Consider the following 24,352-nt stretch of genomic DNA (forward strand, 5'->3'; position numbering starts at 1 on the left):
TCCTCCACCGTTATCTCCCTCGACCAGTGCTGGAGGTCTGGGCAAGTCTCTGCTGTCTGTCTCTTGTCATCCGTGCTCAGTGTCCAGACCCTGTCTTCTTCTTTTCAAAGGGGATAACGTGAACTGCTTGCGACAGCGTTATTGCCCCCCACCCTTACTCTCTGCCCCCCTAAATCTGAGCCAGCACTTCTTACATTGCCCAAGGCCAGGGTGTAAACTCGCTGCACCCTTCTTCACTACACCTGCCTCCCTCCCTCTATTTTCTTTCTCCTCCGCAGTTCTACTCTCATGTTTTATCTGGGATTTGCCTGATTTAATCATCAATAATCTCCACCAGCACTTTTACTCCCCTCATTCTCCCTCTCCCTCCTCAGTGTTTATATGTTTCTTTGATCCCCCTTTCTGCTGTTTTTTTCTCACTCCCTCACGATCAGTCCATCCATCTATCACCCCACCACCCACTTTTTTTCTCCTCTCTCTCTCTCTCTCTCTCTCTCTCTCTCTCTCTCTCTCTCTCTCCCCCTCTCTCCCTCTTTCTCTTTCTGTTTGTTTAATTAGGTCGCTGATTGTCCTGTGATGTGGGGGCTGAATAGAGAAGCTGTCACAGGAGCTCAGTTCTGGCCCGCTGCTTCCTCCTGTTCTCTCTCTCTCTCACACACACACACACACACACACACACACACACACACACACATACACATACACACACACGCACACACAGTTCTGGCATTGTACCACTCTTGTGTTGGCCCAGACCAAAAAATGAAAACATTTGGTCTCTCATACCCTCCCAAAAAGCTCACACAGTATTTCTTTCTCTCTCACACACTCTGTTTTTCCATCTTTGACCCTGTACTCTAGGTCAGCAACAACAAAAAACAATGCTGAAATGGACTAGAGGGAGACCAGTGTTTGCCACTGGATGATGAGTGTCTTTTGGTTTGCTGCAGCACCAAAATGTGTGGATGTGTAAACCTAGAATGATCTATTTGTGAAACATTGGTCCCATAGGAGTCCAATAAGACTAGATGTTAATGATGTCAAGCTGTAAGTCTTTTTTTTTATTTTTTATTTTTTTTTTTTATTTATTTATTTATTTATTTTTTTTTTTATTGTTTATTTTTGCAGGGACAGTGCACAATTAAAAGTAATTGCACTAGAGTTAGCTGGTAGCTAGTTTACATCTGTTGTCCCTGGGCAGGTAGACCAAAAAAAACAACCACAGAACAACAAATACACTACATAAAGCAGCACAATACATAAAAGTCCATCATTGTGAGATAGATACAATCAGTATGATGAATACAATATATACAAAGCAATCATTGGTGGTGACACATTTGTGCTGACCTTAGCCAAAGCTTGAGGCTGGTTTTTAACACTGCAAAGCTTCCTGAGTTTCTAATGTTTGTGGGTATGGAATTCCACTTCCCCACTACTTTAACTGAGAAGGCAGATTGACCAAAGGCTGTCTTTCTGAACTGCGGTGCCCAGTCACCCCTAGAAGATGCTCTAGTCCTACCAGCACTGCCACTGCCAGGATAGGCCAGGCATCCTCTAAGAGGAGGGGGTGTGAGATTATGAATAATTTTAAACATCAGGCATATATCAGAGTAAAATAAGAAGTTAGCAAAATTGAGGAAATTATATTTTTTCAGGATGTTACAGTGATGATAATCCCTTGGCTTTTTATCTAGTATTTTTAGAATTTGTTTATAGAGTAGGTACAAAGGTTTGAGTGTAGTCACACCTGCCTGTGACCAGGTTGTTATGCAGTAAGACAGATGGGGAAAAATCATAGTATGTACAAAAAGCTTTGCAGCAGACAGAGACAACTGGTGCCTGATGCTCTTAAAATTATTCAGATTAAATTTAACATTGCTGACGACCCTACTAACTTGTTTTTTGAAAGACAGGTTTGTGTCAATTATAATGCCTAGATATTTAACATGTGTCACAGATGTGATGACTTCACCATTAATTAAAATGTCAGGATTAACTGAATTATTGATCCTCGCTGTGAAATGTTACATTAAGGGTCAAGCATGAATTAGCTAGCCAATCCGAACACCTTGCTCATTGCAGCTGTCAGTTTGGCTGCAGCATGTTCTTTAGATCTTGCATGGGTATAAATCACAGTATCATCAGCATACATTTGGATGCTAACATCTGGACATACTTGAAGGAGATCATTATTATATATACAAAATAAAATTGGTCCTAAAATAGACCCTTGAGGGACCCCTACTGTACAACTAGCAAATGAGGAAACACTTATCACCCACTCTTGTACATAGTTTCCTCTTATTTAAGTAGGATTCCATCCAGGTCAGGGCATTGACAGATAAATTAAATTTAGAAAGTTTTGAAAGTAAAATGTTATGATTTACTGTGTCAAATGCCTTCTTAAAATCTAAAAACACAGCTCCGACAACACCACCTTTATCAAGATGACTTTTGATTTGTTCAACAAAAAAGCAATTTGCCGTTTCTGTCGAATGATGCTTTCGGAAACCAAATTGCATTGGGTGTAGATTAAATTCACCTTCATTTAAATGAGAGACTAGCTGATCACAAAACTACCTTTTCTGCAATTTTAGAAGCTATTGGAAGGATACTAATGGGTCTATAATTTGATGGGATAGATCTTTCACCTGATTTAAAGACAGGGGTCCACTACTGCAGCCTTCCAAGAAGAAGGAAAATAGGAGTTTGTTATTGATAGATTTATCAGATGAGTTAAAGGCTTCCATAGTAGTAGATTTATAATTTAAAAAAAATCTTGCATCAATATCAAAGACATCCTTAGACTTAGACCCTTTTAGGCAATCAAGTATTTTCATTACTGCAGATTCTGAGACATTTTCAATTGCGAAAACAGGGAATTCATTATTTGCAGGTTCAAGAACTCTTGATCTTACACCAAAATCCTTGGCCAGACACTGTACTGAATCCACAAAGAATGAATTAAAGATTGTGGCTATTTGTTCTTTATCTTCTATCACTTTTGATTGTTCCTTTATTACCCAATTTTTGAACTGATTTACCCTCCTTTGTAATTTTATTAATATTTTCCCAAATTAATTTACTATTTCCCTTAGACTCATTGATTAGTTTGATAAAAGAAAAATCTGCTTTAGCCTGTCTCAGTTCTTTTACTACTTTGTTTCACAATTCCTGAAATTTTCTCCTATCATGTGGTAATCCAGATTTAAGAGCTGCCTTCAAAGCTAAGTCTCTCGGCTTCATTAACTTCCAAAGATGCTCATTTAACCATGGTAATTTTTTTTTTTTTTTGCGCAAGTGTGAGACCTTTTTGCAAAATTCATTTTTAGTCTCACTGACACTGGCCATCATAATATTAGATGCCTTTTCTATGTCATCAGACTGCAGAACATCATTCCAGTCCAACTGCTTTAATTTATCCTCAAATAGACTGACTGAGATTTTGGGTATGACATTTAAAAAACTTTTACCCACTTGTCTATATAAAAATCGTTGTTTAGTCAGTTTTCTGATCCGATCTGACATACCTGTTACCAGATTAAAGGATTTTTTAATTCTTTCAGGTTTGTTACTAAAGATAAGATCTATCTGCGTTTGTGATGATTGAGTAACCCTCGTTGGGCCTTGAATTATTTGAGTGAGATTATACTGGTCTGATATACTTTTGAGTTTTTTCCTGTTCGCTTTCTCAGCCCAGTTTATGTTAAAATCACCTAATACAATTAATTCATGGTACCAGTGGTTCAAGTCTTGGTACCAATTTCCTGTAGTAAGGATGTCAGTTTGGCATAGAAAATGTTGTTAGAATTAGGGGGTCGGTATATGCCAACAACAGTAAAAGACATACTAGGGGACAATACAATAGAGACAGCAATGCTTTCCAAGTCTTGCAAGGAGTTAAGATGTACTTCTCCACATTTAAAATGATCTCAAACATACAAGAGAACTGCCTAGTTTTCTGTCTTTCCTAAAAACATGATACCCAGGTATAGTGAAAGCAGTCCTTGGTGATGACTCAGTTAACCATGATTCCGAAAGGAAAAGAAAGTCCAAGTTCGAATCAGTCAGCAAATTTTCAAGCTGCTCAGTCTTTGGCGCTATGTTTATGATATTCAAATGTCTGCCTAGCAATCCTTTAGGGTTTATTCGTTTGTCCCACAAGACTTTAGCCTGGTTTACTGGTTCAAAGAATTCAAATTTCCTGTTAACCGTCGTTCTATTGAAATGTTCTTTGTGTTACAATCACTCAGGTTAAAGATTGCATTTTGCAGGGTTGCGTTAGAAATTACAAACCGGTTGTCGCTTCCTTGGTGTAATTCAGTAGCATTTACAAGCTCAGGTGTATCCGACAACAACGGCTTTTGTTTGACATTGCAAACTGGCCCCGGATTCGAATGAACGTCAATCGTAATCATCAGGTAACAGGTCAGCCTGTAGTATGGATGAGGAGATTTCATTGTAGATCACCCGGGAAAAAGTTGGTATATTGGCTTTTCCATTACTCAGGGCTTCGGAATATGCGGTTTGATGACTCCATTGGGTGAAGATAACACAGTCAGCTTGCAGAGTACTGTCGCTTCGGCTGGCCCAGCAACAACGCAACGAGAGCAGTAAGAGAGTAAAGATGTAAATGACCATAATGCCTCTCTACGCCAGATATCCAATAAATTGCCTTAGTTTGGCACCTGGTTTGGGGTTTGTTATGTAACAAAAACCGTTCTTATTGAGTTTAGTCTTGAATTTGACTTTGGCAGTGCAAACTCCTGCAGCACCTGGAGGAAGTCACGCTTGTGTTATTTGTTTCAACAAGTGTTTCAGCAGTATTATATCCCCAGAAGTGTGTCGTAACAAGGTGACACACACACACATACACACGCACTAACCTTGCCCCACAGCTGGCTCACCATTTTCCACGTAAGTGAGAACTGTGATGTGATAGGAGTCGTCTTGGTGTAAATGTTTACCAAGGCCGATTTCCTGTGTCACCACCCAAGCGCCGCTGCATGGCTTTATGGCTGCTTTATGCTCTGTATGCAAGAGGAAGTGAACTATGTGAAAAACACAGTGGTTCAAACACTCAAATGTGTGTGCAGGGGATCAGTGGATTAAGAGATATATCCTCCTTAGGTGGTTAGTGGTGCTATAGCTTTGCATTATGTGTAAAGTACTGCAGTACAGTAAACACTGAACACACGTAGGTTAAACTGGTATCAGTCTTCATGTTGCATAATTGTAAGTTGATCAAAGCTGTTCCTTTAGCAAAAATGATTAAAGAATCTCTCTTGTCAACAATAATGTTGAAAATTTGAATGCTTGAAAACAACAGTTCCCCTAACCAGCCCCCTTGTTACATTCAAACAACTCACCCACTGTGTGTGTCTTTGTGTGTGTGAGTGTGTATCTCTTGTGTTTATTTGTTTGTATGTGGCTCTTTGCAACGTGAATTTATATTTCATTGACCTTGGTCTATATCTCTGTTCATGGTCCAGTGTTTGCCCTCCTGCCTGTCAGGCTAATTGACAGCCACTGTCTGGTTGCACCGTCTCAGTTCAGCTCACACCAAGAAGCCGACCACCCACAGTAACCTATGAATAGAGGAAATGAGAACCCCATTAAACCCTGAACGTCCCGGCAAAGCTCCGTAGCAGTTCCTCTTTAGCCCTGAGCTACAACCTGGACACAAATACAACCTGGGGTTAATAGGAAGTGAAGCAAACTTTGGCTCTGATAGTACTGTGTGATAGTTGGAACCGAATGTGAAACAAGCCTCAGTGACCCTTCTTTCTTGTTCTTTCGCTCCTTGTTTTCTTATTGTAATCTGAATTTGTCTGCTTAACCCCTTCTCTCTCTCTCTCTCTCTCTCTCTCTGTCTCTCTCTCTCTCTCTCTCTCTTCCCTATCTCAGTTGTTTTAATCAGACCTCTCTTTATCTTCCTCTTCATCACTCCCTTATTGATCCCTCCATCACTTGCTGTCCCAGTGGTCTGGTAGTGATTTGATAGATGGATGGTCGGGTCATATTGATCACGAGGCTTTGATCTGTTGTCAGTCAGCTGTTAGCCTGGCCTGCTCAGCACCATCACACATACTGACAGAGGCGATTGTGTGTGTGTGTGTGTGTGTGTGTGTGTGTGTGTGAGTGTGTGTGTGTGTGTGTGTGTGTGTGTGTATGTGTGCGTGTGTGTGGACTGGGTAGGCTGTCTTTACACCACTGGCCTCTTTTACTCTTATTTTCAGTTGAGATGAGGCATATTTCTGACAGTGATGATAGCTTAGCACATTTTTAGTACTCAGTTTTAAATATGCTAGAAATTTAAAATATTTAGACTTTTAGCAAAACGCTCCAATACAAATGGATTTTCAATTGTTGGTGTGCATAGCAACAGTCGGAGCCAAGTATCTATTGAGCACTGCCAGAAAAAACAGAGTTTCCCATTGGACACCGGGCTTAAGGTGTGTGTTTGCAGGGGAAGCAAAGTTCAGAGGGTTTTGTACCCAGGCCGACTGGGAAAATATGTGGTTCCACTGAGATGGAGCGCTCAACCACAAAGTCATCTGTAGCTATATATCATATACTTGTTAAGTAAGTGTGTGCGTGCGTGTGTGTGTGTGTGACTGTGTGTGTGTGTGGCCAACTTTACAGAACTTTCATTTTCACTTTAAACTGCTTTCTGAATGGAGTCTGAAACTTATTGCTGACGATTTCATCATCTTGACACTTGTTAATCATTCATAAATAGAACCATGTTCCAACATGTGAACATAAATCAATACCTCCATAATGGTGTGTGAGTTTTCCCTCTGGGTAGTACTAACCCAGTAGCCTGGTTTCACTCACAGGCACACAGCCATACAGCCAGCGGTAGACAGTTGGGTATGTGTCATTCTTCAGGAGGTGACCCATCCTTTACACACTTCAGCTGGAGGGAACCTCCATTATTCATGCATTTGGTGTCACTGGAAGAAAAAAGCTTCTTATCTGTTAACTACATTTCTGTAAAGTTTAAAGCTAAGCCTACTGGGGAGAAGGGCTGGCCAATAATTCAATATTATCATTCATTATCTTTTAATAGAATCATAGTGTGATTAAATAATGATATCAAGCTATCATAATATAAAATTCTGCTGTATAAATTAATGATAAAAGCAAATACTAATTAAAACTTCTCTCAAAATGAGATGTGAAACAAATCAGGGAATATTATTTGAAAATGGCAGTTTTATCATATTTATACTTAACCACTATACTACTTATTTTGAAGACAGTATCTGTTGTCTTTACTACAATTGCAGTAAGTTGTCTTAAGAGATAATGTTACATAGATGTGCAACAGCGTGTAGTGTTGCATAGATGTGTGCAGAAAGAAAAATGTATAAGTTGATACAGAGGTCAGGGCTACACTCTTTTCAGTCTCATCCCTCAACGCATGCCATCCTGTTGTGTGTGTCTGTGTGTATATGTGTGTTACTGTGAGTGTATTCAAATGTGTCCTTGCTTCTGTACAGTGGGTGTGCAAAGCCTCCTGATGTGACAATATGGCTGTTTGGAGTGAAACGTCCGCCAACTTTTGCATACAAAGGCTGAGACAGATGCAATCTAGCTATGCAGTGGTTTGTAAATACCAAGCCAGTCTATGCCACTGTGGAGGGAGAGAGACAGGTAGCATGAAAGGTAAATTGAAATGTCACATTATATAGGGGAATGTCTCTGCACTGTCTCATTCTCTTCATCTGAGTTTTCCATTTCCCCTTTCCCTCCGCCTGTCCTTTTCCCCTGTCACATTCATCTTCTATTTCACGCCTATTGTGGTCCATTCATGCTCTCTCTCTCTCTATCAAGCCTGTCAAACTCAGACAGCCACAGAAATGATACTGCGGATTTTAATCTTTATTTCTTTATTGTCTCTTTTGTTCCCCCCCCCCCTCTCTCTCTCTTGCTCGCTCACTGACTCACACTCCATTTGACCCCAACTTCTCTCATCACCGCCACTGCCTACATTGCCATTACTGTAAATGTCACACACAGTTGTGCAGCAGGCGTTTCATGTTGTCAAATCTCCTGCTCTGTAACATATGTTAAACTTCAAAATACTTACACTCCTCCAAATGGGCAAACACACTGAATCCTCTCTGATAATATTCTCCTTTATAGCATTATCCTTTTCATCTGTTTAGCTGAATTAGTGCGGGCAGTTTTTCTTCTCTCAAGAATCTCTAAAGTGTATGAGAGGGATGCTAGAAAAGGAGGGAGAGACAGTATGTCGGTCTACAGTGTCATGGTACATTTACTCAAAATGCAACATGCTCTGTCTAATTATCGATTGCTGGGAAACAAAGCTGTAAAACAAAGCCCTGTGCGGTCATACAAGAGAGCCAGTTAACGCAATAAGCAGCTGGACTTGGCCTCTACCTGCATTAACTGAAAATGAATTGAATGGAGTATAAGGCGGAGTAAAGTTTGATATTTTGTTTCCTTTGAGTGAAATCTCAAAGCACAGCTGACCTCACTCCAACAGCAGAATCACACACACACTTTCTTTTCTTTCTTGTCAGTCTCTCCTTCATTCTTCCTCACTACTAGAATGAAGTTAATAGACTCCAATAAAAAAAAATCTACAAAATGCGGCATGGTCCAGCAGCCTGATCAATCCGTGCCATGATTCAGACTGGATTATGGAAGTTATCAGGGACAGAGTGAATAGTAAAGGAATCCAATAGAAAGGAGAAATGACTGCAGCACACAATATTGAGCACCCGAGGCTGGTGCTACTCCACTGACTGGAACTGAGCAATTAAAGCACACATGGCAAATAGGTTCTGCTTACAATACTGCTGGCCCAATGGTCTGAAATGCAATTTGGTGTATGTATGTTTTCTTGCATATACAGTACATGTGTGTATTGTGTGTGTGCATGCATGTGTATGTTTTTTCCCCAAACTTCCTCCTCTCTGTGTATCTGGCTGAAGTAGAGTAGCACAGTTGTTGGCATTCGTAGCACTCAGCCCAAATAAGCAGCCTACCAACCCACTGCCCCCTGAAGAGTATCCTTGCCTCATTTATTTCTTGTGAGCTCTCCTTTCCCTCTCTTATTCTGTGGGGTCTCTCTCTCGTTCTCTCTCTCTCTCTCTCTCCCTCCCACCCACTTTCTCTCTATCATTCGTCTTGCTGCATTGCGAACCCCAGCAGCTTGTGGAGAATCACCACAGAGCTGCTTCAACTGAACTCCGCAACACTCACATTTGTTTGTTTCTTTTTATACTGTATGTGTGTGTGTGTGTGTGTGTGTTACCATGTACGCATAGCCCTGTGCCCTGTGTCCATTCACCTATGAGACTGAGAATGAGTATAATGCGGCAATAGATTTCCCAACCACCACCTCCTCTTGCCACGTATTCTCATCACTTCTATAACAAACCTTCCCTCACTCCATTATACACCATTGCGGAAAATAATATGGTAATGGCATCCGCTCTCTTCCCCTCTCTGAATAGCATGAACATAACTGTGTTAACACTTTCTGAAAGCATGTTGTGAAACCCGGGCCCTCGCTCCATAACTATGTGTCGCCGTCTGAATGGGGCAGGTAGACATGAATAGAATTGTAAATGGCTTCTTTGAAAAGGGGGGAAGAGGGCCAGCCCTCTAACAAATTGCACATAAACAAATAGCCACAGGCCATTGGTTGACCCGCTGCCAACATCTTTGAGAAGTGAAGGAGAAATAGAGAGAGAGGGAGAGAGAGGGAAAGGAGAGTCTAGGAGGGGTGCATTCCTTTCCACATAATTAGCTTTTATTTGGCTCCCTTAGCTTGGATCATGTCACTTTTCCCCCTGTCCCTCCTTCTCAGCCCTTCTCCTTGCTTTTAACATCACTCCTTCTTCAGCACAAGATTACCAACATGCCAAGCATCAGGACTCAAGCGGCTATGAGTAGATTATCTGTTACAAGAGGAGAAAATAACCGGAAACGGTTGCAAAAAACAATTCCCTGAAAATATGTCAACGGGGTGAGAGAGAAAGAGAGAGCAACAGAGACAGAACAAAATAGACAGGGAGGAAATGAGAAAAAAAAATAATTTCACTGACATTTCCTCGTAATTTTAGCAGGATTAGGTTTTGGATGAACTCCCATTAGCCCTTGCCAGCGGCTGCTGAGGCCATTTATTGGAATAAGACATGAAGTGGTGAAACATGAGAGAAATCTTCTACCCTATGCATTGCTTTACAACAGAAATATATATGCTGAGAGATTATGTGAGATGTTATCATCATATCCAGTAGAATGACAGTATGACTTGGCCTATTTAGGCTTAGGATAAAACATAGTGTGGGTGAAAGACAGATGGAATGAGAAAAGGGGACAAAGGCAGCGCAAGGAAGGCAAGGAAACTACAGCAACTAACACCTCCTCCTCTCTGTAGTTCAAATAACCAGAGACCAGAGGGGATTTGCTGTGATGGCGCTAGAGTGTGTGATTTATGTCTCCGCCGCATGGGGAACAGGTCCTTCAGAGTTAAGTAGGACAACAGCAGTAAGGGAATCAGGGAAGTCCTCAGGTGACAACGTTACAGATTGTAATGCATATTCCAACAGTGACTGCTTCACTGAAGGAAAATAATATTGAAATATAGTGGATATTGCTGTCAAATGAACTGCAGTGACCCATATTAATCAGAATGCATCTGACAGTATTGTCCTCTAGACCAAATAAGAGGAACACAGGTGACATTTATAATGCGGTAGGTGATCTGTTTGCAGAAATGACACTTTAAGTCCTTTGTTCTGTGTCCCGTTCTACAACATACATGACTGAAACGGTGTCACCTCATCTAAGTGTCGTGTTGGGAAAAGGTTTTGCTTCATAGGCAAGCAGGCACACTGTTCGTCACAACATGCCCACGGAATTGGTGCTGTCCAGCTCATTAATAAACGTCCTCATGGCCAGGCTAATCATACAGATCTGGCATGTCATCATTTCATGATGGATTCTACCCAAGGCAATTGATTGGGAAATCAATTTAGAAGCTGCATTCTCGCCATCCATCTACTACAGAAGTCTCAGCTGTTGTGTGAATTAGTCTGCCCTTCAAATGTCTGTGGTAATGTCAGAGACAGAAAGAGAGAGAAAGAGAAAAATACGAATTCTAAATTACCTTCATTTTTTTTTTAAATGCAAACCACATAGACGAGACCATACAGTCAGTCACTTCAAAATTATGCTCCAGCACCTTCGTCCATGCTACAGAGCACTCTCTAATCCCCACACAGCCACGAACCGAGCTGTGATTTTCACCGAGTTTAACATTAACCTGCTGTGAGTTGGGGGGGGGGGGGGGGGAAGAGGAGGGAGGAGGGAAAGGTAGGAGAAAAGGAGAGGTGAAGGAAGCAATGGAAGGGGTAGGAGAGAGAGGGGTGAATTGAAGGATGGATTTGGTGAAGAGGCACTAAGGTGGACTAGCTAGCACGCTAGACTTCCCTTAAGACAAGATGGGATTTTGGTTGGTAAATAATTTGAATGCAAGTTGCTGTTAAGTCTGTTCAATTGGGGGACTGACAGCCAAACAAGGTTAAGTTAACAAACATGAGAATTGTTCAAGTCAAAGGTAGTGCTCTAATCTGACTCCAAGATATTGTCTATTCCCTGACTCATTGTTAAGAGAGCCTGGTCAGCATCAAAGTAGGATAGGAATAGTTAGTATTGGTACCAGTGAGGAGTATAGAATGAAATGTCAGCTGAAAAAATTATTAAACTGTGGAGATAGGAGGTAAACAATAATAATAACATGGGGATTACAGAGATCCCACTCAGAAAATGTTTTACCTTAAGAGTTACATTTTCTACTCAAAGGAATCAGTGATATAAATATATACAATTTTGACTGATACATTTCAAGTAATAGCCAACCTTTTTTCTAAATATGGAGATGTAGCATTTTGGAGTGAACTTTTTCATATGTCCACTTGTTTTCTGAGTGGGGTATGAGAAGAATTAATAGCAGGGTAGGAATGAGTTCATGTGAGGAGAAGTGCAACTGTGTCTGATTCACTGTGTGCAAATGGTTATCAGGAGAAGACAGGGTGACAGCAGAAGAGCCTGCAGTAAAATTGGACACACACACACACACACAAATACACACTGCTCAGCTGAGAGGGACCCCTCATCTTTCCCTTTCTCTCTCTCCCACTCTCTCATGCCTCCTCCCCTCTTTTCTCTTTCCCATCGTGACTAACTAACCAGTTTCTGTCTTCTTTTGGACCAATACTGTGGAATCTGCTGTATCACTGAAGAGAAACAGTTTTAGTTTAAGTGACAACAGTGTGTCACTTCCCTCCCCCGCCGTACAGGCTACAGCCACCAGCAGACAGAGGCAGGCAGGGCTTGATATGCAAATATAGCCTGAGTGGGCGGCAGCCAAGAGCAGAGTGTGCAGCAATGTGAGGACTCTCCCGAGCCCCGCCCCCTGAAGCCAGTTGCTAAGCAACCACCCAAAAGGGGGAGGGGGGAGAGAGCGGGGGAGGGAGGGGCCATGAATTCAACAACTGTTGCCTGATCTGAGCTCTCACTGTGTGAATGCAAGTCAGCCCCGGCGAACCAGTCAGCGAGAGAGGGAAAGTGTGTGAGTGCGTGCGTGTGCGTGTGAGTCGCAGAGTCTGTGCTCGTGTATGTGTGTGTGTGTATGTGTGTGTGTGTGAGAGAAAGAGAGAGAGAGAGAGAGAGGCAGTTGCAGTCTCTCTCGGCGTAGGAAAAGCCAGCCAGCCGGTGCAGTGTTTTTAAAGTGGAAGATCCATCCTGCTCCGCTCCTCTGTCTCTGTCTGGACTATACCACTTCTAGGGACTTACCCTTTGGACTATCCCGACACCCTCCTCCTCCCCCCCGTTGCTTTTGAAGGGAACACCTGTGTGTGGCGCGTGAGTGTGTGTGAGCGGAGACGGCGGACTTAGCCCTGGTGGACAGGGCAAGTGGATGACTTCAGCGGATGAGGGCTTGGCTGGTGGAGAGTGGAGGACCGGTGACCATGGAACCCCCTCAGTAGCAAACGGGGTAAGAGACCAGACTGCACCCAGCTAGCTGGGGTTGGGGGGGGGGGGGGGTTGAAAGGGAGGAGCAGGAATTCATAAGATAGAAAGAAGGGGAAAGAGGGAAGTAGGGATAGAGAGGAAGGGGGTGATTGGAGCGAAGTGAGGCTATGGCGAGAGAAACGGGAGACAGAATTGCTGAAAGAAGAAGAAAGTGTGTTGGGGGGAAGATTGGTTGGCGGAAGGGAGGGGGGGCAGGTCAGCGGCAGCGCAAAGCCCATTGTCCCCCAGTTTGTGTTTGTGTGTGAATGTGTGTGTGCTGCATTTGACCCTGCCGCACAGCCCGTCTGTCTTTTTCAGCTGTTGGTGTCTCTGTGACCACACTCCCCTCTCCATTCACTCTGTCTTACACACTCTCTCCAATACAATTTCTCTCTTCCCTCTCTTCCCTTCACTGTCTCCTTTCTAGCATCTTTGTATCTCTATCTATGTATCATTATGTATCCCTCTCTCTCTCTCTATCTCTCTGTCTCTCTGTCGCTGGTGGCTGGGGCTGGGGCTCTGCCTCGGTTCAACATCTCTCTGATGGTAATGGGATTAATTGAAAACCAGGGTAGATGAAGGGAGAGAGAATGATAGAGAAAGAGAGAGAGAGAGAGAATGAGGCAGAGAACAAGAAAGACATAGATTCTGGAGGTATCGATAGCTTAAGAAAGAGAGAAAGGATGGAGGAATAGCGTAAAACATAAAGCGAGAAGGACAGGCTTGCTCTGTAACAGGCTTGCTCTGTAACACTCTGTATGATTGTATGTTGTATGGTTTGTTGTAAATACTTGAGGAACACTGGTTTATTTTATGCTGGTACTATGAAATGATGTGTAGACCGTCATGATTTAGGGCCAATTGTCTGGTAACTTAAATCAAATCTGCTTCATGTGTTTAAAGTATTACATACAAATATGAAAACCATTTTGTAATCATAATCAATTATGCTCTACCGTTAGAGTTATTCCTGCCCAGGTGGTTTATCTACTCCATCTGGCTGTGGTTCAGTGAAAAAGGAGAAGTTTATCCTACAACCATGACATTATGGCTGAACCAACCAACCAATGTTAGGGAAGCAGGACATGGTAGACTTACGCCTAATACACAATACACACATAATAGAACATATTATGGATGAAGACATCTCAATTTTATGAATTAAATTTTTTGATATTATAAATCACGATACAGTAAACAATCAACAGAGGAAGAAGTGAGCTAAAAAGCTTTTTTTGACAGTGTCATTGTTTCAAGATGGTTTAACATACAGGCCAAAGACACAAAAGCTGACAGTCTTTTATTTCGCCCCAATATATATTCTATCATAGCTAACATACAGTAATCAATATTCTAGATAATCTAGATAAGTCAGCAGCAGAAAAGGCCAACTTTATTTCACTGTTCCAACACCCTTACATGCTTTGGATTTCATTATTCACTACTTTCATTTTCCAAAAAAAGAAAGGTGAGTTGAGTTTCATTGTATTGCTGGAATCGCAACAGCAACATGTGACATCAAACCCTGTACCGTGGTTTTGAATACTTCTGGTCTGTGACTGGACATTACATAACAAGATTTACTCTCCTTCAACTGAGCAGATAATACACTGTTTATTGTTCTCGGCCCAAAACCTTCCTCAAAGCCTTTTTTCCATTAAGATCATTTCTATTCATTGTCATTTTGTTGAACACAGATGCTCTTTATGGTCATTTGATTTTGGGTAAACCCCCATACCTAAAACAGGGCTGACATTCAGCCTAGTGTCTTTCAGGCTGTACAGTGTGTATACCAGGACCAGAATAACTAGATTACCAGTACTGAGCCGTGCTGGATGAATGGAGGCTAATCTGCAGCAGTCAAAATGCTCACTCCTCTCTCATACTCTCTAACAGGTTGGTACTGAGAGAAAGAGACAGAGAGAGAGAGAGCAGAAATATCATTACATAATACAAAACAAATAACTTAACATTATCTCAGTCCTAGAGTCAAATAGTAGGGCCAAATGGTGACCTTGAATTTGTGTTTGTGCATGGGTGCAAATGTCCATTCAAAACCTGGTATCTCCAAAAAGGACGCTTCTGTTTTATTATTTTATTATTTCCCAGTGGACACCGGTATATTTTTGAAATGAAAGAATGTGTTTTGAAAGGGTTTCACCGGGCCCAAGGTCATGAAATGTACTCAAACATGAAAACGAGTGGGAAAACACACGACAGCAGCGGTAGACAGCTGAAGAGAGGCAGGGGTTGGGCCCCCTGCTGAGGGTCTGCCACCAATGACACACTGAGATGCCTCCATTCAACGGACAGCAGCTTGACGGCTGACAAAACAGTCGTGTAGGAGAAAGACAATGCACTTTGTTTAAGAAAGCGAGGTGGTTTCTTTTCAATGGGCATTAGTTTGATGGCTGACAGTAGAGAGAGGAGAATGGGCAGACCAGACACAACACACTTTAGCTGTGAGATGATGGACTTGGATAAAGAAAGAGAGAGCGAGGTGTGAAAGGGTTTGCAACTGATGAGATTGTCTGTTTTCCTTTAATTTCTGTATTAGACAGGGTGTTTCTTTTTAAATGAATGTAGCTTAATACAAAGGAATATGACGGAACTATCTTGAATGTTGAACAAAAGTGTTGCATCTCTATTGTGGAGCTAAAAACACAAACTACAGTACAATGTACTCGTGTTTGGTTTGACTTCTCCTTGCTAGTATTGACTTCCTTGTTTTGATATGAAGCGGTAGCCTTTTGTTTGGACATGACCAGTTGCTTAACACTTGTTGCTCCAAGTCGGAACAGGTGGTTGACACCTAAAGGACAAATTAACTAATAAACACAAACACACACACCTACTTGGTGTTAGGTGTGACAGCTCCTGTTGATGACACTGCAATATGACACCGATACTGTTTGGCCTAGCTGGGGATTTTTATGACACACACAAACACTGATGCACACACACACACACACACACACACACAACCACATTCAGCTCCCCTAGACTCTGTTTATCTTTCTAGTTGCAAGATAGGATCACTAGAATAGCCCCTAAAGGATTCTCTCTCAAGGATCAGTAACACACACGCAAACACACTCTCTCACACAGAGAAGAAAGTACAACACTGTACTCCTGTCCAGCTTTTTGACCAGAATGTGTCCTTTTCTTTCGGAGACCACACACTCACGCACTCTCACACACACGCACTTGCCCACACGCAGCATTGCCCGAATGTTGTTGTACGCCAACAACAGTCGGTACTGTCCTCCAGGTTCCCCGTGTGTGCAGCTTTGTAAACCACAATTAATTACACTCCATTGATCTGTCACGTTGTCAGGGACGGTGTCTTTGTGTGAATAAACACATATTTCACTCTCTCACCCACACACACACACACACACTGCAATGGAACACTTTCATCACTCTTAATCACGCTTAAGCAAGGGGTGCATTTCAAGTTCTCCTAGTTTAAAAATCCCCATACACGCAAACACACACACACACACACACACACACACACACACACACACACACATGTTCACCATACTCACTACATTCATTGCCTAATCCCTAACTCTAACCTTAACCATCACCCTGAACCCAACCCTAACCTAGACCTAATTCTAATCTTAACCCTAAAGTCCTAGCCCTAAACTGGAAATATAAGAACGCACACACACACACACACACACACACACACAGACACACACACACTACTTCACCTCTTGGGGTTTCCTGTGTGTGCCTCTGGTCTATGTAGGTTTTCATTGAGAATGCCTCCACACAGTCTCCAGTGTGCTGCTCCCGTCCCTCCCTACATTGTCCTTTGTCCAGGGCAACATTCCTGGTAACCCAAGCACCTACCTGTTCCCCTTAGGATTCAGGTGTGTGTGTGTGTGTGTGTGTGTGTGTGTGTGTGTGTGTGTGTGTGTGTGTGCCACGCTGGCTTAAAGGCCCCTGTGTTGATGTGTTTCTGAGGTAGTTTTTTCCTTCAAGGCGAATGGGCAAGGAGAGGGGCGAGACTTTATTTAGAAGTTCTCACACACGGGAGTTTCAGGAGATTTTGTATTTCAGTGGGGAGGGTGAATGTGTGTGTGTGTGTGTGTGTGTGTGTGTGCGTGCGTGTATGTCTGTCTGACTTCCAGTGTTAACTTCACAAAATGGCGGTAGATTATGAGTCATTAGTTCCTCTATGCGTGCGTGTTTGTGTGTCAGTGCGTGTCAGTGTGTGAGTGCGTGCATGCGTAGGAGGAGAGTATCTCTTGCCATAGGAGGTGAATAATACAGATACACAGGCACACGCACACACATATTCAGATACTATACATGCACATACACGCACATAGTGACTGTTAATGTCGCTTTTCCTTGATATGCTGCAAAATAGGTATAGTAAGAATCTAGAAAGGTGTAAATAGTCATTCAGTAAAAGAAGGTGTGTTATGAATATCCTTTACAGATTTAAAGCCTCTTATGACCCCCCTAGATCTTCTTGTTACCCAGTAGGGGGATCTGAGCCTCAGGATGAGAGCTGCAGCGATGGTCCGCAGAACAGAGACAGATGCACCCATTGGTAACGGACACAGAACAAAGCTGAAGTTCAAAGCCAAAGCATAAAAGCTGACTGTTCGCTTTATAGGTGAATGTTATTGTGGCGACAGCACTTGAGGACTTTACGGCTTAGGAGACAGGCGAGAAAAAGAGAGAGGGTGAGATGATGAGAGAGAGAATGAGAGAGAGACAGAAGGATGTGGAAAAAGCCTCTGCAGAGAAGCGCCTTTTATCTCTGGAGCCCAGACTGACAAACACCAGCAGAGAGCAGAGGCACTGCTACTCTCTTTCTCTCTCTCTCTCTCTCTCTCTCTCCTTTCTCAAGAAATCCCTCCCTCATTCTTTTCCCTCTCTTCGCTGCTGACTCGCACTGAATCAAAGCTTCATCCATTTGGATCGACCCAATCAATGTCAGTCCATGTTCCTGCTCATCCCATCCCACACTGCCCTAACGCTCTGCCTGTCTCTGTGTCTGTCTGTCTTTTGCACAACACTTGTTTTGCTTGGTTGTTTAGCCACAAGATGATTAGTGTTGAGCTAGTAATAATTCCAGAGACAACATGCTACGATAAATATCCAGGCAACACCTTCTAAAATCTTACAAGCCCACTAAGTCATTATACTCATAGAATCTGGAGTTATGGTAACATAACTAACGATCTATTTCTCTTATGAAAAAACACTGTAATATTCCTCTTATATTCTTAGAGGGTGGCATCTTATAGTACTTGATGTTTTTTATCTACTAGCATCACTCCAATGTTTCTGTAATATTCCTACAAGGGCTGCTGTGATATTTGTTTAGTATTATAAAAAAAACAAGTGAAAAGATCTGCCAATGAGAAGAGAGTGAGAAGTTAGAAGAAGTGAGAAGTGCAAAGATTTCACTTGTATCCAATTCAGATCAAGTTGCTTCAAGAATTTTCTTCAATCGAGTATCATTTTCTTAATTGCGTTATTCTGATATTGATTCTTTCAACTGAAGTTGAAACATGTTGGCATTCTGGCAGTAAGAACTGTAAGAAAAGTAATATTTGTCAAGTTCGACTCTCTTACCCAGTCACGGCCAAGTTCAAAGCCATCTTCTCTCTCCTTTTTAAATTTAGATCAATAGGGCCTTGAAATGCATGGTCATCCACATAATTCCCCACTGTGCCAGGAGGGTAGATTAATGATTTGTTCAGCACTAAAATGTATTGACCCTCAGCACTCAGCATAGACTGAGGGGGAGTGAGGAACAAGGGAGAGTCCATCTTTTTAATGATGGCCGTAACAATGTTGGTGTTGTTCAACCTGATAAAAAGAGTTTGGGCCTTTGATGAGTGAGAGATTGAACACTAACAGCAAATTAATTGGGCTTTCAGGTCATTTGTTCTTGTCTGTGTGTGTGTGTGTGTGTGTGTGTGTGTGTGTGTGTGTGCAAAGCTTTTATTGTATGTAATAATGATTAGGACAGAAAGTGGCAACAACGCAGAGAAAGATAGAAAAACAGAGAGAGGAGAAGAATGAGGTTGCTGTAAATTTGCTGTAACTTTCCTATTCATTTTGAAGTAGCTGAATATTGTCTGCTTTTCCTCTTATTTTCCCCTTAGTCCACCATGGATATTTGACCATATTACCATATTCATGCCATCTATCTTTCTGCACTGCAAAGAGCAGATGGCCCTTTTAAATGGAAATGACTTTTCACATGCTAACTTCAAGGTGGATTCAGTATTTCTAAGAATAACCCGTACATAAATGCCTATGGGGAATTTGCATCATGCATTTGCATGGTTATGATTTGACTATGGGTCAAGCTGGAGAATACAAGGGTAGTATGGGCAATGTAATGCAGGATAACTTTGAGATAAACCTTTCAGTGCATTGCTGAATGCAGCAGGTATCCACATTTGCATGCAGTCTCCTGCTCATGCTTTTGCTCTGTGTCACTCTCTCACACAGACACACACACATTATTTTGCAATGGGAAAATATGTCACTAATTATCTCTGGAGCTAGCAACCTGTATTGTAACAGCAATTGTGACATCATTGAATTTCAGTATTGCCTATACTGTAATCTCCCACAGCATTACCCAACAACTATAGCATGACAAATACATTACTCAGTATTGGTGTTTCAGTACAATGCCTACACAGCATTCACTGTAGTCATCATTCACATTACAGAAACTTTGTTTATTCACTGTTGAAAACCAAATGGCACTGCCAAGTTTAGTTGAAGGTGAATTAGGGGGTTAAATTATTAAGTTACTCAACAACAGATTTTTTCAAAGTTGACGAGCAGTTTAGTAATATATGTGTGTGTGTGCGTGCGTGTGTGGGAGTGTTTTGACTGAGTGGAGCCTATGGGGTGCTGGGGCGGGAGTTAGTCACAGATCCTTGCTCATCTCATCCTTTTTTGACGTTGCTTTCAATTTTGCCTCTTGTCTTCTCCCTGCGTCTCATTCTGTCTTTCTCTGTCTCTCTCTCTCTTCATCCATTTCTCTCCACTTGACGTGTAGTGATCTCTCTCTCTTCAGTTGATATCTGCCTGGAGGGAAGTGACAAGTGTCCCCACTCTTCTTTTTTTCTTTTTTTTTCTTCTCTCCTTCTGTCTCTATTTTCCTCTCTCCTACCATTTCCACCGCAGCTGCAGTGGGTGTGAATAATAGATGTTTCCACTCATCCTCCTCCTCCTGAGAGCCTGGCCCTGTTCCTCTCTCTGTCTTTCTCTCTCTTTCTCTCTCTCTCTCTCCCTCTCTCTCTCTCTCCCTCTCTCTCTCTCTCTCTCTCTCTCTCTCTCGCACACACACACACACATATGCATATGCATACAGTAAGCACACACGCACACACATAAATCACACATAAATATATAACCATTGACACTTCACAGCTGTTTCTCTACCTGGCTCACTATCTTAGCTCACAATTTCAAGTGTGTGTGCCTGTGTTTGTGTGTATGAGTGTGTGTGCATGCCCATGTGTATGTGTGTGTGTGTGTGTGTGTGTTAAACCTTTATTTATCCAGAGAAAGTTTGCAGTTTGCTGAGTACTCATCTTTCAGCCATTCATGAGGCTAATAAATCTCTTGAGGCGTGGGCAACTCAGTGATGACTGAGGGTGTGTAGGAGAGAGATGGGTTCATCTATAAACACAGCAGGGCAGGGCTTGGCTAAGGGGGTAGCTGGATAGAGAACAGACACACACACACATAGACTACACACACACAGATAGACTCATAGGCACACATTCACATTACCCTCAAATTAACCACAAACGCACAGCAAGTGTCTGTTCACTCAACCCGAGTTTAGGCAAGACACCCAAAAGAGGGAGATTGATTTTCCTTCTTATTCGTCCTCTTCATCGCTCCATCTCTGCCTCCCTTGCCCTTGGCCTCACCTGGGAGAGAGGGAAGAGGAGAGGAGAGGAGGAAAAGAAGGTTAGGATGATGGTCTTTTAACTAGGCCAGATCCTATGGGGGGGTCCCTGTTAAAAGGGCTTTCACATAAATGACTGGAGACCACAGACAGGGAGATCAGCAAAGCATTTTCCTATTCTATTTCATCCAATATATGAATAAAATATGTATTACTGCATGCATGCTGAGGAGAGTGGTGATCTCAAAGCATATAAGCGAGCTAAGAAGGTTTTTTTATACTGTATCTTAAGCTGAAATGGCAATTCATGAACATGAATGTGGATAAAAGCACAACACAGCACGGACGGTGTTTCACCTCAGATAAACTAACCTGAAGAAGCCTGTTGGTGAAACATGTTTACTCCAAAACATTTTGTTGTTGTTTAGATACATTCAAGTTAAGTAAATAGGAAACACATTTGAAGTCTTTGGGTGTGCAGTAGTCAAATACTTTCATCATTTTGCATCATTTCACTCCTGCCAGAGGCGAGTACTGGCAGTAGACTGGACATCTACAACTAATGATATCCAAAAAGTCAAGCAAAAAAATGATCCTGCTTTGAATTTGTGTCACAATCAATATCAGTGTTGGATAACGTTCCCATAAGTCTCTAATAACAGAGCAGATTTGGCCCTGGGTGACCAAACATCAAACAGCCAAAGAGAACACCTTCTCCAAGGGGGGTGTTAAGGCGTATCGGGCTTCAGGCAGGGCCGCTCCTCCAAGGCACAGCAGACCTTGGCATCCTAAGCTCACAGCCACTGGCAGGTTGGAAGCTGTTTGGCAGGCTACTTCTGTTTGTGCTGCAGGGAATCAGCAACACAAAGCACTGTGTAGTCTGATGGTGGCAGTTATAGCCCCCAGGCCTCCCCAGAGCAGGCGGGGACAGTCTGTGTACATACACACACACACACACACACACACAGATACATACACACACTTAAACTTGTATACATACATACACACACCCAGCTCCTCCCTCAATCATCACCATGTTCCCACTCTTGTCAGAGCTGCTCAGGAGTGACTGGCAGAGTGTTTACTGATCCTGTTCCAACACACAAACACGCACACACACACACGCACACACACACACACACACACACACACATAGACACTGACAGAGCTGTGGGATGTCACCGTCCTTCTATCTGTCACTTAGACACCCTAAACGCAGCCCTCTGCAAAGCCTTAATTCGCAGCCTTAATGATGTCACGTGTGCACGTGTTCTCCAAAGCCTGTGCTTGACTGTTTGTAGATGTGTGTTTGTGCCTCTGCAAGGACCTTGGAGTCAAGTCAGAGGACACCTATTCACCTGGCCACAAGGAAACACAGCTCTTCAAATGCTCTTAAGTAGTCTATTTGCAGTAAAATACAACCAGGGTAATGTAGCAGAACGTCTAGGTGAAAAACCAAGATGAGAAACACACGTTGTAGTACATACACATACTCTCATACACTTGTATGTGCACATACTTACATGTATACATTGTAGCAACTGATGTTATGTATGATGTAATGTAATAACGTACAGATAATGTGATAGCTTGTCAAAATGTAATAAAATGTCCCTGTAAATAGGTTGCAAATGTAAAAAAAAAAAAAGCTGTTGATGTAATAAATTCCTGAATAATGTAATAACATCAGATTATACTTTGTTACATATTATAACTGATGATGTAATAATAATAATGTAATGATGACTATCAGCTAAAAATATGTTACACTCCATTGATAATCGACGGTTAATGTAATAATCTGATGCTATTACATCATCTGGGAAACAGGTTTTATTACATTTTCGAACGATGTAGAGGGACATTTTATTATATTGTGACAAGTTATTACATTATGTAGGTTATTATCTTTCACTACACGTGCACACACACACACACACACACACACACACACACACACACACACAAATACAGGCACCATACAGCAGTACTATTTATGAAAAACCTCCTCTTCCTTCCTCATTAGATCATGTGCAACAGGTGTCAGGCTTGCCCACTGTGTTGCCTGTTCAGTTTTCTGGATGTTGTGGTGCAGTTGAGAGGGGGGTGCTGCCCATTTCCTTGCCTCCCACTGTGTGGCTTTTTCTGGTGCGGGGAAATAAGGAGACCCCCCCGGCTTGCCTGGTCTATGGAATGCTAAAGAGACCTTTATCCTTAGTTTTGTTCTCTTTGGCTCGGACCCAGACCCCATGTTGGTTCTTTGTAATAGTACAGAGCCTCGGTTTATGTGCAGAAAGGGTACTTTTTAATTTAAAACGTGTGTGTGTGTGTGTGTGTGCGTGTGCGTGTGTGTGTGTGGACAAGTGGTTGCTTGCATGCGTGCATAGTTGCTTGCGTGTGGGATTGGACATTAGCTGTTCAACCAGTATGTCTACATCAGCAGAGCTCAAAGGGATGAAAAGTCAGGCTTGTCTCTGTGTGCGTCTGTGTGTGTGTGTGTGTGTGTGTGTGTGTGTGTGTGTGTGTGTGTGTGAACAATGTGTGTGTGTGTGTGTGTGAGGGAGAGAGAGAGAGAGCAGTTTGAATCTTTGTTGCTGAAACCTTTTATTAGACTGTAATTCTGTCTAATACTCACTTGGCTGTCCTCTAGCTACTGTTATCTCTCTGCCTCTCCCTCCATCCTCTTTCCTTTTGACTCCTCTCACTGTACTTCTAATTCGCTTTCTCCCTTTCCTTTGTCTCCTCCCTAATCTCTTTTTCTCCTTCCTCCTTAGCTGTATCCTTCGCCCCTATACTTATTCTGTTCCTCCCCACGTACCTCCTTCCCTCCCTCCTTCCCGACTTCCCTTTTTCCCTTGCTCAGTATTTCCGTCATTTTTCTGTCACTCGCTCTGATCCCTCTCCTCTCTCATTCCTTCATTACCTATTTCTCTCTTTCCCTCTCTCCCCTCCCCTCGCCTTTGTCCTGCTATGTATTTCAGCTGTTCAGTCATGCTGAGATAAGACCTTGTTCTACTTTGCATTAGACTAGATTAGAGCTGTTGAAGAGTGAAACTGAAGGGAGAGTGACTCATGACATTTGACTTGCTGCCCTTTCACCCTTTTAGCCCTCCAGACCCCCTGTGTTGAACTTTAGACCATTCCCACAGAGAGGGATTTTACTGAAGGGGAAATCCACCCTAAAACAGAATTCACAAATGTTACTCATAATTATCCTGGACTGTCCGGTCTTGATTTGTGAACATGAGTAGCTCTCTCCCAAAGCTATAAACAAGAGAGCCAAGACTCTCTTAATGACGCCATTCAACGATAAATTTGTCGCTCCATTGACAGTGAATGGGAGATTGATTAGCCTATTCCCGCAGCACG

The 24,352-nt window shown here is 42.4% G+C and overlaps 1 protein-coding gene across 1 annotated transcript in view; it reads left to right on the forward strand.

The window, feature by feature from the left end:
* Positions 1 to 24,352, forward strand: part of LOC139666129 (rab11 family-interacting protein 4A-like) — a gene marked incomplete at its 3' end in the record, with an annotated part of 50,656 nt that overhangs the window by 18,841 nt on the left and 7,463 nt on the right. The window lies entirely within an intron of this gene.

Source organism: Centroberyx affinis, unplaced genomic scaffold (genome assembly GCF_046629955.1).
Source record: "Centroberyx affinis isolate AG114_WGS23_722 - 3 ecotype Tasmania unplaced genomic scaffold, CSIRO-AGI_Caff_v1 ptg004819l_1, whole genome shotgun sequence".
NCBI classification, from domain to species: Eukaryota; Metazoa; Chordata; class Actinopteri; order Beryciformes; family Berycidae; genus Centroberyx; species Centroberyx affinis.